Consider the following 13,344-nt stretch of genomic DNA (forward strand, 5'->3'; position numbering starts at 1 on the left):
TACTTAATCAAAGTTTAACATGACACAGGAGCCTTTAAAAATGAAGACCCAAAGACCCAGAAAAAAATTGTCCATTTTATACTTAGATTTGATGAAGAATGGAGAGTTATGAGGAAATGTGATCGGACAAAATGGCATGATCTAAAGGTGATAGACTGAGGAGGGAAACCTAACAAGGACTGTCTGTTCAGATTCTTCTTGGCCTCTCTGTGTATGTAGCATTTCTTCCTCCAGGTAGGGGGCAGGACCCCTCTGGAATGAGCATCTTCAAGGGAGAAGCAAGAAGGGGGACAGTGACCTTTCTAGGTTTTATGGCTTGCTTTGAAAAAGAGAGTTCTCATTTCTAAGACCTGCTTTGGGGAAGTTATATTCTGATTTCCAAGATTCGCTCCTGAAAGAAGGAGTGGGAGACAGGATGGCAGGAGAAAATGAGAAATAGATTGCTTCTGAGGCCTTCCAGCATCCTTCAGTTCAAAGTACTCAACACACCAAGGCACCATACTTTAGGGTATCATATTCTGACCCTCAATATTACACTTAAAAATTTGTTAAGATGAAGCCAGGTGCAGTGGCTCATGCCTGTAATCCCAGCACTTTGGGAGGCTCAGGCGGGCGGATCACTTAAGGTCAGGAGTTTAAGACTAGCCTGGCCAACATGGTGAAATCTCGTCTCTACAAAAATACAAAATTTAGCCAGGCATGATGGCAGGTGCCTGTAATCCCAGCTACTTGGGAGTCTGAGGCAGGAGAACGGCTTAAACTGGGGAGGCAAAGGTTGCAGTGAGCTGAGATCGCACCACTGCACTCCAGCCTGGGTGACGGAGTAAGACTCCATCTCAAAAAAATAATAATAAAAATAAAAAATTGTTAAGATGGTGGATTTCATGTTCATTATTCTCACCACGATAAGATTTTTTAGAAATGTAAAAATTGATGCATAGAATTATTTAAAAACCTGCCCAAGATTAAAAAGCTAGTAAGTGGATGATTGAAATCAGATTTGATTATGCTCTTTGTCCATAATCCCGTTGTCTTAACTTATAATGTTTTACTTACAATATGTTTACAGAACATTGCAAATTCATCTCAATACAAGGATCACCTGAAACTCACCACTTATACTATTTGAGTGAAAATAGTTATAATCTTGTACTTCTTATGTCTGGTAATGTTTGTTTAGTCTCATACATTTCTATCCTAAAAACATTAGGTGTGGGATGAATTCTGTTTCTTATTCTTTTTTCTGGAATGGGTGAATTGCTGTAACTTGCTAATTTTCCCCCAACCAAGTTCTATGGTTTCTCTGCTAGTGTAATACTTATCCCAATCTTATTTATTCATTTATTTGGAGTCTTTTTTTTTGTCACTATTTAGCAGATGAGCCCTTTGCACAATGAGTCGAAAGTTAGCTCTTGTTAAGCATACTGATCAGTGAGAGATTTTTTTTCTTAAATTGGTGAGGGATTTGAGGAGATACTAAATAAGGTTATACCTTTGTTTTATAAAAGGTGCATATGTATTAAATATCTTCCATCATGTAAATCTTAATATTTTATAGAGCCTGTGTATCCTCTCCAAGTTGTATGGGTTATTTCTCCCTCTTTAAATAGCTAAAAGAAATGGAATCACAGAAGTGTTATGTGACTTCCCCAAGGTTATTTAGCAAATCGGCTGCAGAATTGCAGAGTTTAATTCAAATCAGCTAAAACTAAGAGAGTGCTTTTTAAACATAAAGCTGTAAAAGCTTTAAAATAATCACTAGAGTAGACTACAACTACTTAATGAAAGCTAGACAATCAAAGAGGTTGTTTTACTTTTATCAAAGGCAAATATTCTAAAAGTATGTAGCTGATCTTAAAAGACACTGAGTTTTTCAATCATAAAGCATTCTCAGATAAATAAGATTCACACAAGGGATTAAATCTGTTTAGTCCTGCTCAAGGTTATGAAGCAAGTATAATAGAGAAAGGCTTTTAGAAATCTACTTGAATAAGCCATTTTGATCTTTTTATCTTAATTGCTTTTTATCTCCTGATAGTTTGCTTCTCAGCTTTGGTGTTGGGTTAAAAAAAATTTTTGGTCTGCCTTTACTTTGTGCTTGTTTGCCTGATGTAATGACAATTGTGTGTCTGTAATATTCATTCCAAACTATATTGTTTATACTCTTTGTTTAAATGGTTTGTTTCAGAAATATTTAAGAAGATTTCTCTACCTAAAATAAACATTTTGAAGAACCATTTAGGAGTAAGAGAGATGATGACTAGTGTGTTTTGTGTTAAGCACAACTGTGGCTCAAAGGGTGAAATCTTTGCTACATTGCAAAAATAGTTTCAATCTCTCTTCATTAAAGCAAATAATTTGGTTGCCTGAAAGTCTAAAATACCTGGGTCATCCAAACAGAAATCAAAAGGCTGAGATATGTGTGGCATTTGTTATTTGAATTCCTACACCTTTCTGTGCTAGTGTTAACCAGCAGGTAAATTGTGAAATGCAATGAAATGCAAAGCTTAAAATAAAATCAGGTCATAAGCTGATCTATTTACAATTTGAGATAATATTAACAAATTCTTACTGGAAAGTTTTATGACATTTATTTGGTGTAGGAGAGAAACCAATCTTACTTTGAATACCTAACACATATAATTGGCTCTTCTATAAAAACGTGGTCCTTTAATGTGACTCCTTAATATCTGAAAAGTCATTGGGTAGGGGAAAAAAAACAAAAAAACAGAAACATGCAATAACATTAACATATATGAAATCAAGAACAAAGCAAATCTAAATAGTGTTTTAAAAGGATCTATATTATATTTTACTATGAACAGTTGATATAAGAATTTTAAATAGGCACTAGATCATTTTGAAGCAATCTGTTTGAAAACTCAAACTTTTTTGAGTGAACAGTTTTTTATAGTGAACACAGCTGTGGAATGAGCAGTGTTCACTATAGAATTGTGGAAACATAAGAAATAACTTATTAAAAGTGTTAAAAAATGGTTTGATAAAACTTATAGCTCCATGACTAGAGATATCTGCATATACTATAATATGTATGTATATTTTGTTTTGGTTTTTCTAAGTTGGCTTTGAGGTCTCTCTTAGGAAAGTGGCTATAAAATCTAGCCCTGCCCAGATGGGGCTCCAGGGAATTTGGTCATCGATATTTACAGTATGTCTTTCATGGGGTACTTCTTCATCCTGGTGGACAGCCTGATGGCTAAATGTCCAACTTGTAACCAGGTGTCCTGTTCACAGGAAACTTCTTTATAGTGGCACTTGCTCTTATGGCTCTTGTCTTACCTGTGTCTCATTTATTCCTACTAAGATTGCCACTGTCTTGGAGAGCCATGACTGGGAAAGATGTTAGGTTCAAGTGTGTTGGTCAGGTGAGGCACAGAGGAGGCAACACAACAAAACACTTAAAATAACTGAATCAATTGATTATTTACAGATCTCAGAATGAAGAGAGCAGCATCACAGGACCAAGGGGAAGAGGGGAGCTGTCGGAGACAGCACACTCAACCAGCAGGGTAGAGAGAAAGAGAGAAAAAGAGGGATAATGGGCTGAAGCCTTTGTTGGGGCCCAAGATATTACCCAAGCAGGTTTCCCTTGGGTTTGGAGCAAGCAGGCATGAATTCCACAGTGTCACGCTGTGACTGAGAGGGGGTCACCGCAGCACATCTGCAAACTCCATGCAGGGCATGGGGGTTGGTGGGGCAAGTCAAGTAGGTTGTATCTAGCTCCGTAGGGAGGTGATTACTAGGAGACAGTTGTATAAGGCAGATATCTGGCTCACTACATTGAGGAATTGGGAAGAGGTGTAGAACTGGAAACTGTCAAGCCAGGCTTCTGGTATGAGAAAGTTAAACTTACATTCAAAATGGATGTGGAGGCAACATGAAATTCTAGGAATTTTCTACATTGCATGTATGTGTGATAGAGAGAATTCAGATGTACATTCAGTTTATATATAAAGACTTTCAGAGCTTATGATGGGGTATGGTAACTTTAGGGCCCATCTTAATCTAAAAAAAGAAAAAAAAATGAGTTGCTTAAAAAAATTGTCCACAGTGTATAGGGTAGATATAGTATTGAAATAAAAAAATAATAAATATGTCATTTGAATCATAACATGTTGTGTTGAAAATTAGTGTTAAACTTTATACAAGTCTAATAAAAATGATTTTGTTTTAAATTATGATTTACCAAACAACATTCAAAATATTATTTTCCAAGGGAAGCAAAGACAAATGTGATTATTATGAAAAATTAATAGTAGATAATATAAAGAAATAGCTTTATTATTTTACAAAAATTTCCACACTTGTTTACTATAAGCTAAAATTACATATGAAAAAAAATCACATAGCTGGCATTAACATATAACTACAGTGTAAAATTACTGATTTACATGTGGCTGTAAAACTTTACACCATTACATGTTCCATAAATATATATTTTTCAAATGAATATAATAAACTGAATATTTATAGTTGCGCATCTGACCCTATTAAGTTAGAAATGTATGTGAAATTCTTAAAACCCAGATTTTTCACTCAGCAATAAATGTGAATAAAAATTATTTATCTTAATGTTAATCTCAAAGTAATATAAATGGTACATTAGATCTAATTTTTTCTTTGATTATATCTTGAAAATTTATATTATCTTTATTATTTAAAAATCAGTTTAATTCTATTATTTGTTTGATAATATATTCATCAAATATTTTTAGGCATCTATTATTTTAAATTCTCTGCAGAAATATATGCTACCAAGAGTCAGGAGATATAAGATTTGGTTTCAATTCTGTTACTAAGTTATTGTGCTGCCTTCTAATTAATCAACTATTTTTCTCTGTTTCACTGTCCTCATTTGTGAGAAAGAATCTCAATCTATAATTGAGACACAGTTTCTGCTCTTAGGGGCTTCATAGTGTATTAGGAGAGAAGACGATAGTATAGAATGTTACAAGTGTTGTAATCAAAAATGTTCAGGTGGCAGAAATTTCTTCTGGTTAATCGGAAACCCTCTTGGAGAAGGTAGCAGATGAAATTGAATAGGGAAATTAGTAGAATATAATTTTTCAAATAAAGATGGTGGAATAAATTATTGTAGATGAAATGAAAGCAAGGAGAGAAGGTATGGAATTTGGAAAGCTATAGTGTTTCTAGAACTTTCTGGTTCATGACCCAATTGGTGTGTCAGTAACTATTTACATCAGTCTTAGGCCAAAGGAAATACTTGACAGATTAATTTATTAGGTAGTTTTAAGTCCAAACAAATTATAGTTCACATGGCATGCAACAAATATCAGCATACTTTCTTGGAATATTTAAAGATCCTGTAGTGCCACTAAAAGTTTACTCAAGTGCCCCATGGCACCTTGCTTCTGTAAACCAAAAAGTATCTAAGACAGGACTCAATTAATTTAGAAGTTTATTTTGCAAAGGTTAAGGACATCCCCATGACACATCCTCAGGAAGCCCTAAAAACATGTGCTCAAGGTGGTCACGCTACAGCTTGGTTTTATACTTTTTAGGGAGACGTAAGACATCAATCAATACATGTTAGACAACGTTGGTTTGGTCCAGAAAGGTGGGACAGCTCAAACTGGGGGCTTCTAGGTTATAGGTGGATTCAAAGATTTTCTGGTTGCAATTGGTTAAAAGTGTTTATCTAAAGACCTGGAATCAATAGAAGGGAGTGTCTGGGTTAAGATAAGGGGTTGTGGAGACCAAGACTTTTATTATGCAGATGAAACCTCCAGGTAGTGGGAGAGAATAGATTATTTTAAGGTCTCCATTTTAATGTTAATGCTGGTCAGTTTTGCCTGAATTCCAAAGGAAGGAGGGTATAATGGGATATGTCCAACCATGGATTCCCATCATGGTCTGAACTTATGTTTCAGGTCAACTTTGAAATGCCCTTGGCTGAGAGAAAAGTTTCATTCAGTTGGTCGGGGGGTTGGGGAGCATAGAATTTAATTTTTGGTTTACAGTTCACAGTTTGGGAAGCATAGTTGTAGTGTGTTTGGTTATAATGCATTCAGATTATGGCAAAGGAGTTTTTGTTATGTTTTGTTTACAGCATGAGCCACATGTAAGACTGTAAATGAAAAGCCCCAATGAAAGAAGGGCTTACACAATCTAGTCTATCTGTGAACTAGCATGTAAAAAGAATCCAGAGGCTAGGTGTGGTGGCTCACACCTGTAATCCCAGCACTTTGGGAGGCGGAGGCAGGAGGATCACCTGAGGTCAGGAGTTCAAGACCAGCCTTGCCAACATGGTGAAACCCCGTCTCTACAAAAATACAAAAATTAGCTGAGTATGATGATGGGTGCCTGTAATCCCAGCTACTTGGGAGGCTGAGGTGGGAGAATCACTTGAACCCAGTGGGGTGGAGGCTTCAGTGAGCTGAGATCACGCCATTGCACTCCAGCCTGGGCAAGAGAGTGAGACTCTGCCTCAAAATACACAGAAATTGGAGGGAATAAAAAAAAAAAATTCAAATATCAAATTCAATCTTCTTGAGAAAGATTAAGGGAAAGATCCACTTTATACATACAGCAAGGCTTCTTCACCCTTTTTCCCCTCAATTTTATGCTAAATTCTTTCTCACTTGCTCTGACCTTTGGTCTATCCCTACTACTCTTCAATTTATGAATTGCAAAACATCCTGGAAATGGTTTGCAAAGCTTTAGAGGAGAGAGAGAAGGCATAGTAGAATCATCATAAACAAATATTACAATCTTATTTGTGCAGAAGTATGTAGAACATGGAGACTATATACACACAAATGAATATTGTGCCGGTCACATATTCCCCCATTTCGTGAACCATCATGAAAGGGCTCAATCTTTAATTGTGCCATCTAGTGACTCTAATTTGGTCTATCTCATCCCTTTCTTCCATATTTACTGGTATGCCTTTGAAGGTATTTATTTGGTCTCCAAAGTTTTCTTCTTAGAAATCTAAGGGCAAAGGAATGTGGGGCTTTCTGTGGGATAAATGCGTCAATGTTAGAGTTTTTCTTCAATGTCTGTGTCCCTAGCAGGATGAGAAATATAGTGTATAATCTGAGTTCTTCCCCTCATGAAGGCAGACTGCCATTAGATATTCCCCAATGTCACAAATAAAGAAATGCTAATCTCACTCAAATCTTTCAGCTGTCTAGCAATAAATGTTGGATTTGGCCCACACTAACTATTGTTTCTAAAACGCCATCAGGTGACTGCGTAATTCCTAAGAGGTGCCCACTTGCTGACCTGTCTGCCACACTGGAACCTGATGAATGGGCACAGCCTCCTACTAAGCTCTGACCTTGTTTGATGTGGTGGTAGTGGGAGGCAGCAAATATCCCCTGACCACTAATGGAAAAATGTAATTCCAGCCACCAGCACCTTGATGGCTGGACTATAATTGAAAAGGATAAGCATATGTTATTACTTTCAACTACCAAAACTACCAGTGTGGCAGGCCTTAGTTCCAGCATTCAGCACTTGATTATGGAGCAGCATCATGATAGTCATTCTCTCTTCCTTAACCCTTTTTAGCTTCAACAGTTCAGAAAGTTTACGGGAGTTTTATGGAGGACCAAGGCTGACACGAAGTCACTCATGAGCAAATCTGGTTCACCTATTCTTATTAACCAAGCCATGCAGCTCTCCCTCCATGGCAAGGTATGGGGGTGTGGGCTAGGGGGTGGGGAATACTGCTTTACTACTCCTTTCAGTCTTACTATAGAGATGTTAATTACATGATTATCATCTAAACATATTAATTTCTTTCCTAAGCAATTGTCATATGGCTTTAGTAAGGCAGAGAAACAATCCTCCAAAGAAAGGAGTGTCCTGTTGGATTCAAAGCGGTGGATTTTCTCTCATGCTGAGTCTTTGAATGCTTTCTTACAAAAACTTGCTCACCCTACAAAAGCAAACCCCTGGCTCACCCCTGTTAAGATCCCCCACTTCTTTTCTGTTTTAATTATTCAAAATTTGAATCCCAAAAGATTAAAAACACAGCTGGCAAAGATAAAACCCTCAGAAGGCAATGGGAGGGTGAAAAGGGAGAGAACAAAGATCACACTTTTTTTTAAGTGGGAAGGTGAGGAAAGAGATGTTTAGAACTGAGAATGCTCTATAATGTAGAATGGGAATAAAAGCTTGGAGGGTATTAAGGCTAAAGGCTAGAAGAAAGAATTTGAATACCTGGCCAAATAAGTTAGCTTTCTTCTGCAAATGATAACAAGGCATTAATTTTTATTATCCTTTCAAGTATGAGAAAAAAGTGAATCAGATAGAGACGTGCATTAGGACAAAATGCATAGGGTAGACATGACTGGAGTTAAAGCCAACAGCTATGATGATAACACACAGCCAGGTATGGAGTAGTGAAGACTCAAGCCTGGCTGGTGGCAGTGAGAATTAAAACAATGGGAGAGAGTTTAAAGAAATGAAAGATTGTGCAAAGATAAACTCAAGAGAACATGGTGGCATGCATACATCTGGTGGAAAACAGAGGAAGGAGTCAAGTTTGGCTTTAAAGTTTTATGTATCAGTGACTAACAATTAAAAAGTGCTATTAGTACAGTGAGGGAGATTTGGAGGATTAAACCTGGCCCTCCCTTGATGGTGTCCCTTGAGGACAAGAGGACCAGGCTTAATCCTCCAAATCTTCCTCAATGTACCAATGGCACTTTTTGATTGTTAGTCACTGATACCTACGTGCTTAGTGCTCACAAGTACTTCTCATGTTGCTGAGCTCTTACTGATTCATACTGGTCTTCATCGTCACTTCCAGACCAAGTTACCTACCTTCTTCCTACCATGCCCAGCTTTGAATCTCATGTCATCACTTTGAAGGATCTATTTCCCCTCCTTTTTGCAGCACCTACATAATAGGCCCTTCATTTATGAAGATTTTAGCTCATGCTTTATTGAAGCTCTCCCCAACATTATTACTCCTACCCAAATTCTGTGTGATTTCAATAGCTTTAATGACAATTACCACAGGTACAATGTGTATCAATTTCTGCCAGGCACTGTTTTAAGTACCCTATATATATTAACTCATTTAACTCCCATAACAAGCCCATTAATTAGATATTATAATCATCATTTGATACTATAATTCCCATTTTATAGATGGAGAATTGAGGCACAGAACAATTAAATAAATTGTCCACAGTCATTCAGCTAAGAAGACTACTGGATGTGAGTCAAGGCATTAAGGCTCCAAAGTCCATGCTCTTATTTTCTCTGAAATATTGGTGGGTAGATGGTGTTTCAGTTCCTGATCTCCTGTCCTCCAACAACTGTACTCTTGACCCTACCAAAGCTGATCATTCCTTTGATTATAACTTAGATCTTCTCTGTGATTGCAAACCTCTTTAATCTCATTTTCAAATATTTAATTTGCCAACTCTTTCCTCCCAATTTTCTAGCTCTGAATTAGATGGAACCAAATAAAGCAATCCTTTGACATACAATTCATTAATTCTACCATCCTTTTATTGTCTCTTACTCCATCAAGTCTTTACTTCCTCCTTATCCAGCTTAAATTTTAGAGTCAATCCTTACCACTCTTTGGCATGTACACTCAACTATCTTGACCTTCTCTTTTCTGTAGATTTGCTGAATCAAATATAATCGTCGTTTAATTGGTTTAGTTCAATCCTTTGTCTAATCCTAGACAATATCCATATGGTTGAACAAATCTAGAGAAAAACACACAACCATCCTGTCAGTTTTCATTTTATGTTCATGATCAAGGACGTGAATGATCGTGTTATATTTCCTCTGTCCATTACCTCTCCCAGTCTCCGGGACCTGTGATTCTCAAAATTGAATCCACAGTGCCTTGAGAGTTCCCATGACCTTTGCAGGGGATCTTGAGATCACAACTATTTTCATGCCAATATTTACATGTTGTTTGCTTGCTTTACTATGTTGACATTAGCTTCAAAGGCATAAAAGCACTAGAGGGTAAAATTGTTTGTGTCTTAACACAGTTAAGGCACTGGGACCAAACTGTAGTTGAAATCTCCAAAAAGCACATTCACTTAAATTTTATAAGCCAGTTTCACTTAAGAAAGTCCTGTTAGAAGCAGTAAAACTATTAATATTAAATCTCAACCCTTGGATATATGTCTTTTTAATATTCTTTGAGACACAAAGTATTTCTGCTGCATACTAAAATTCAAGAATTGTCTCTAGAAAAAGCACGTGTGCCATTTTATGGAACACTATTTTTATTTGAAAGAACAACCGACAAATTATTGTTATTCATAACTGGGTATTTGGCAGATATTTTCTCACAAATGAAGAAAGCGAGTCTTTCATTTCAAGAAAAGCAACTGACATGATTTATTGCCAGTGATAAATGTCTTGCTTTCGAATGAAAATCAGAATTGTGGACAACTTTTGTCTGCCACAGAGGGCTCCCTAATAGTTAAAGACTTTTTTTTTCCCTGAAGAAATTAAGGGTGATATAAATGAAAGTGATTTTTAAAAAATATTGTATATTTGCAGAACTCAGTGAGCAAATATTTTCCAAATGACTGAAACATGATGTTATAAAGTCACTCATGAGTAAAAAATCCAATGAATGAACAAGATAGACCAACAGACTTCAGTGTAACAGAATACAAAATGTTTATTGATGTGACTTCAGATTTTTCATTGCAACTAGCCTTTAAAAGGCTATACTACAGGAGTGACAAAGAAGACTATCCACTATTATCTAAGAAAGTGATTACTCCCTTTAACAACCACATATTTGTGGGAGGCCAAACAAGCACTGCTCTGTGTGACCCCTTCCTCTGATATACTGAGAGCTCAGTAGATGGTTTGCGCTCTGCCAGGTTTTTGCAGGCAGCTCTCCTCTATCCCTCAAATCTATTTTATATTTGTTTCTTTGGTTTCTTGTGGTGCAGGTGTCTCTGTTCCCTTCACATAGCCCCGGTCTCTCTCCTTCAGTGCTTTTTCCTTTGAGTCTCAATGCAGGAACCAGAGTGATCATGTAAAATACACAAATCAGATTATATCATGCCTTTTCTTTAATCCTTCAATGTTTTCTCAACTTAGTTATTTTAAAAGCTTAGAATGGCCTAGATGTTACACACAGGATCTGGCTCCCTGTTAACTTCCTAACTTCATTTCCTATTGTTTCCCACTTTGCTCACTGCATTGCAACCACGCTGGTGTCCTTGCTTTTGTTGAACATTAGGCAACCTTCTGCTTCAGGGTCTTTGCTTATGCCCTCTGCCTGGAATGCTTGTCCCCCATATATCCACATGGCTGGCCATCTCTCTTCTTCAGGTCTTTACCCAATATAATCTCAGGGAGAACTAACATAACTACCCCTTTTAAAATTTGTAACTCTCTTTACTCTATCATTTACTATTCTCTTTCAGAGATCTATATTTTCCCCACAGCATTTACTAACATCTAGAGTATTATATCATCTATTTTTAATTTTCTGTTATAGTTTTCACCATTCTAGAATGTGAGCCTCATGGAGGTAGGAGTCTGTGATTTTTTTGGTACACTGCTATAATCCATTACCTTAAGCAGGATCTGACAATAGATGGGACTTAATAAGTTGTTGTTAATGGAATGAAGTGAATAAACACTCATGAGTGCCTATCTAGGCACTGTGCCAAATTCTAGAGACCAAATGATGAAGAAGACATAGAACCCAGCTAAAGAGACAGAGTATGTGAGGAAAGAGAAAATACAGGGTATATAGTAGGGAAAGAATGAAAGGAAATTGGTTTATGTGGCATGTGACTTTACTTTTTATTCTGTTTTCCATTGATACTTAAAATTTACAATGTTTATGTAAAAGACATTGAGCTTGATATATTTTTATGTAAAGAGCTCCATGACCATCCTCCCAAGAACATTTATACATGTCAGATACAAAGAATCAAACTGATATACTGAATAAGTAATTTTTAAATCCTGTTACTTATAGAAGAATAAACTGACATTAGCATTTTTATAAATTAGAGCTATAATGATTAAAAAAAATCAGCTATTTGAAGCAAGAAAATTAAGAACAAACTATCAGAATCCACCAGCCTAGCTCAAATGTATGAAGTGTTCCTATTTGGAAACATAACTTGGTTGACACATTGAATCCTTCTTCTAACACGTTACTCAAAATCATGTGTGAATTACATATGTAAAGCATAGATGACTTGGCTTAAGAATTTAAATGCCATCTTCTTCTTTTTTTGCTGCAGTTTGCTAGCTGTGGAAATGACACTAGCTATGACATAGTATATGCTGACTTAAGGCTACTTTATAGCAAAGGTTTTGAGGATCTACATCCCACTGTAATACAGACACAATCATGTCTTTTACTAAATTTTAAACAGTAATAGGAAGAGTTTGTTGGATAATGAAATACATACGGATGAATCCAGGCAAAGAGGTGTTAGACAAAGTGTCAGATGAACAAAACAAACTGGAAGATTTTCATTCTTGGCTAAAAGTCTTCAGAAAATAACAAACAAATTGTAAGAAAGTTGTTAGTGATATTTATATTTTTTTCATTCAAATTACCTAATTGAGGGTCTGAAAATATGACCTGTCTATATTCCCATGTAAAAAAAAAAATTTGTTCTATTCAGTATTTTAAACAGACTGTTTATCAGTTCTCACTTGTGCATCCTTTTACATTTCTTACATATATATGAGTTGAATATGAAGTAATTTTACTTTTTGCTCAGACATTGGGGAAAAAAATCCCAAATCTCAAATTTAAATGTTTTTTAGGCTAGGTGCAAAGGCTCATGCTGTAATCCCAGCAATTTGGGAGACCAAGGCAGGAGGATCACTTGGGGCCAAGAGTTAGAGACCAGCCTAGGCAACATACCAAGACCTCATGTCTACAAAAAAGGAAAATAAATAGCCAGGTGTGTTGGCACACACCTGTAGTCCTAGCTACCTGGGAGGCTGAGGCAGGAGGATCACTTGAGCTCAGGAGTTCAAGGTTACAGTGAATTATGATGGCTCCACTGCGCTCCAGCCTGGGTGATAGGCTGAGGCCCTATCCCTAAAAAAATAAAAACTTTAAAGTTTTTCACTTACATTTTTAACCCAGAGGATTAAATTATTCTATTGATTATCTTCTTTCTAATTACAAGTATATAGACTGTGCTATAAATATTCCAGAAAAAACTGGACGGTATCCACCATTATTCCATAAAATAACTTGGACTTTCAGAGAAGAATTAGAATTAAGAATTACTGGCCGGGTGTGATGCCTCAGGCCTGTAATCCCAGCACTTTGGAAAGCCAAGGCAGGTGGATCATGAGGTCAGGAGTTCAAGA

Source organism: Pan paniscus, chromosome 6 (assembly GCF_029289425.2).
Source record: "Pan paniscus chromosome 6, NHGRI_mPanPan1-v2.0_pri, whole genome shotgun sequence".
Classification (NCBI taxonomy): Eukaryota; Metazoa; Chordata; class Mammalia; order Primates; family Hominidae; genus Pan; species Pan paniscus.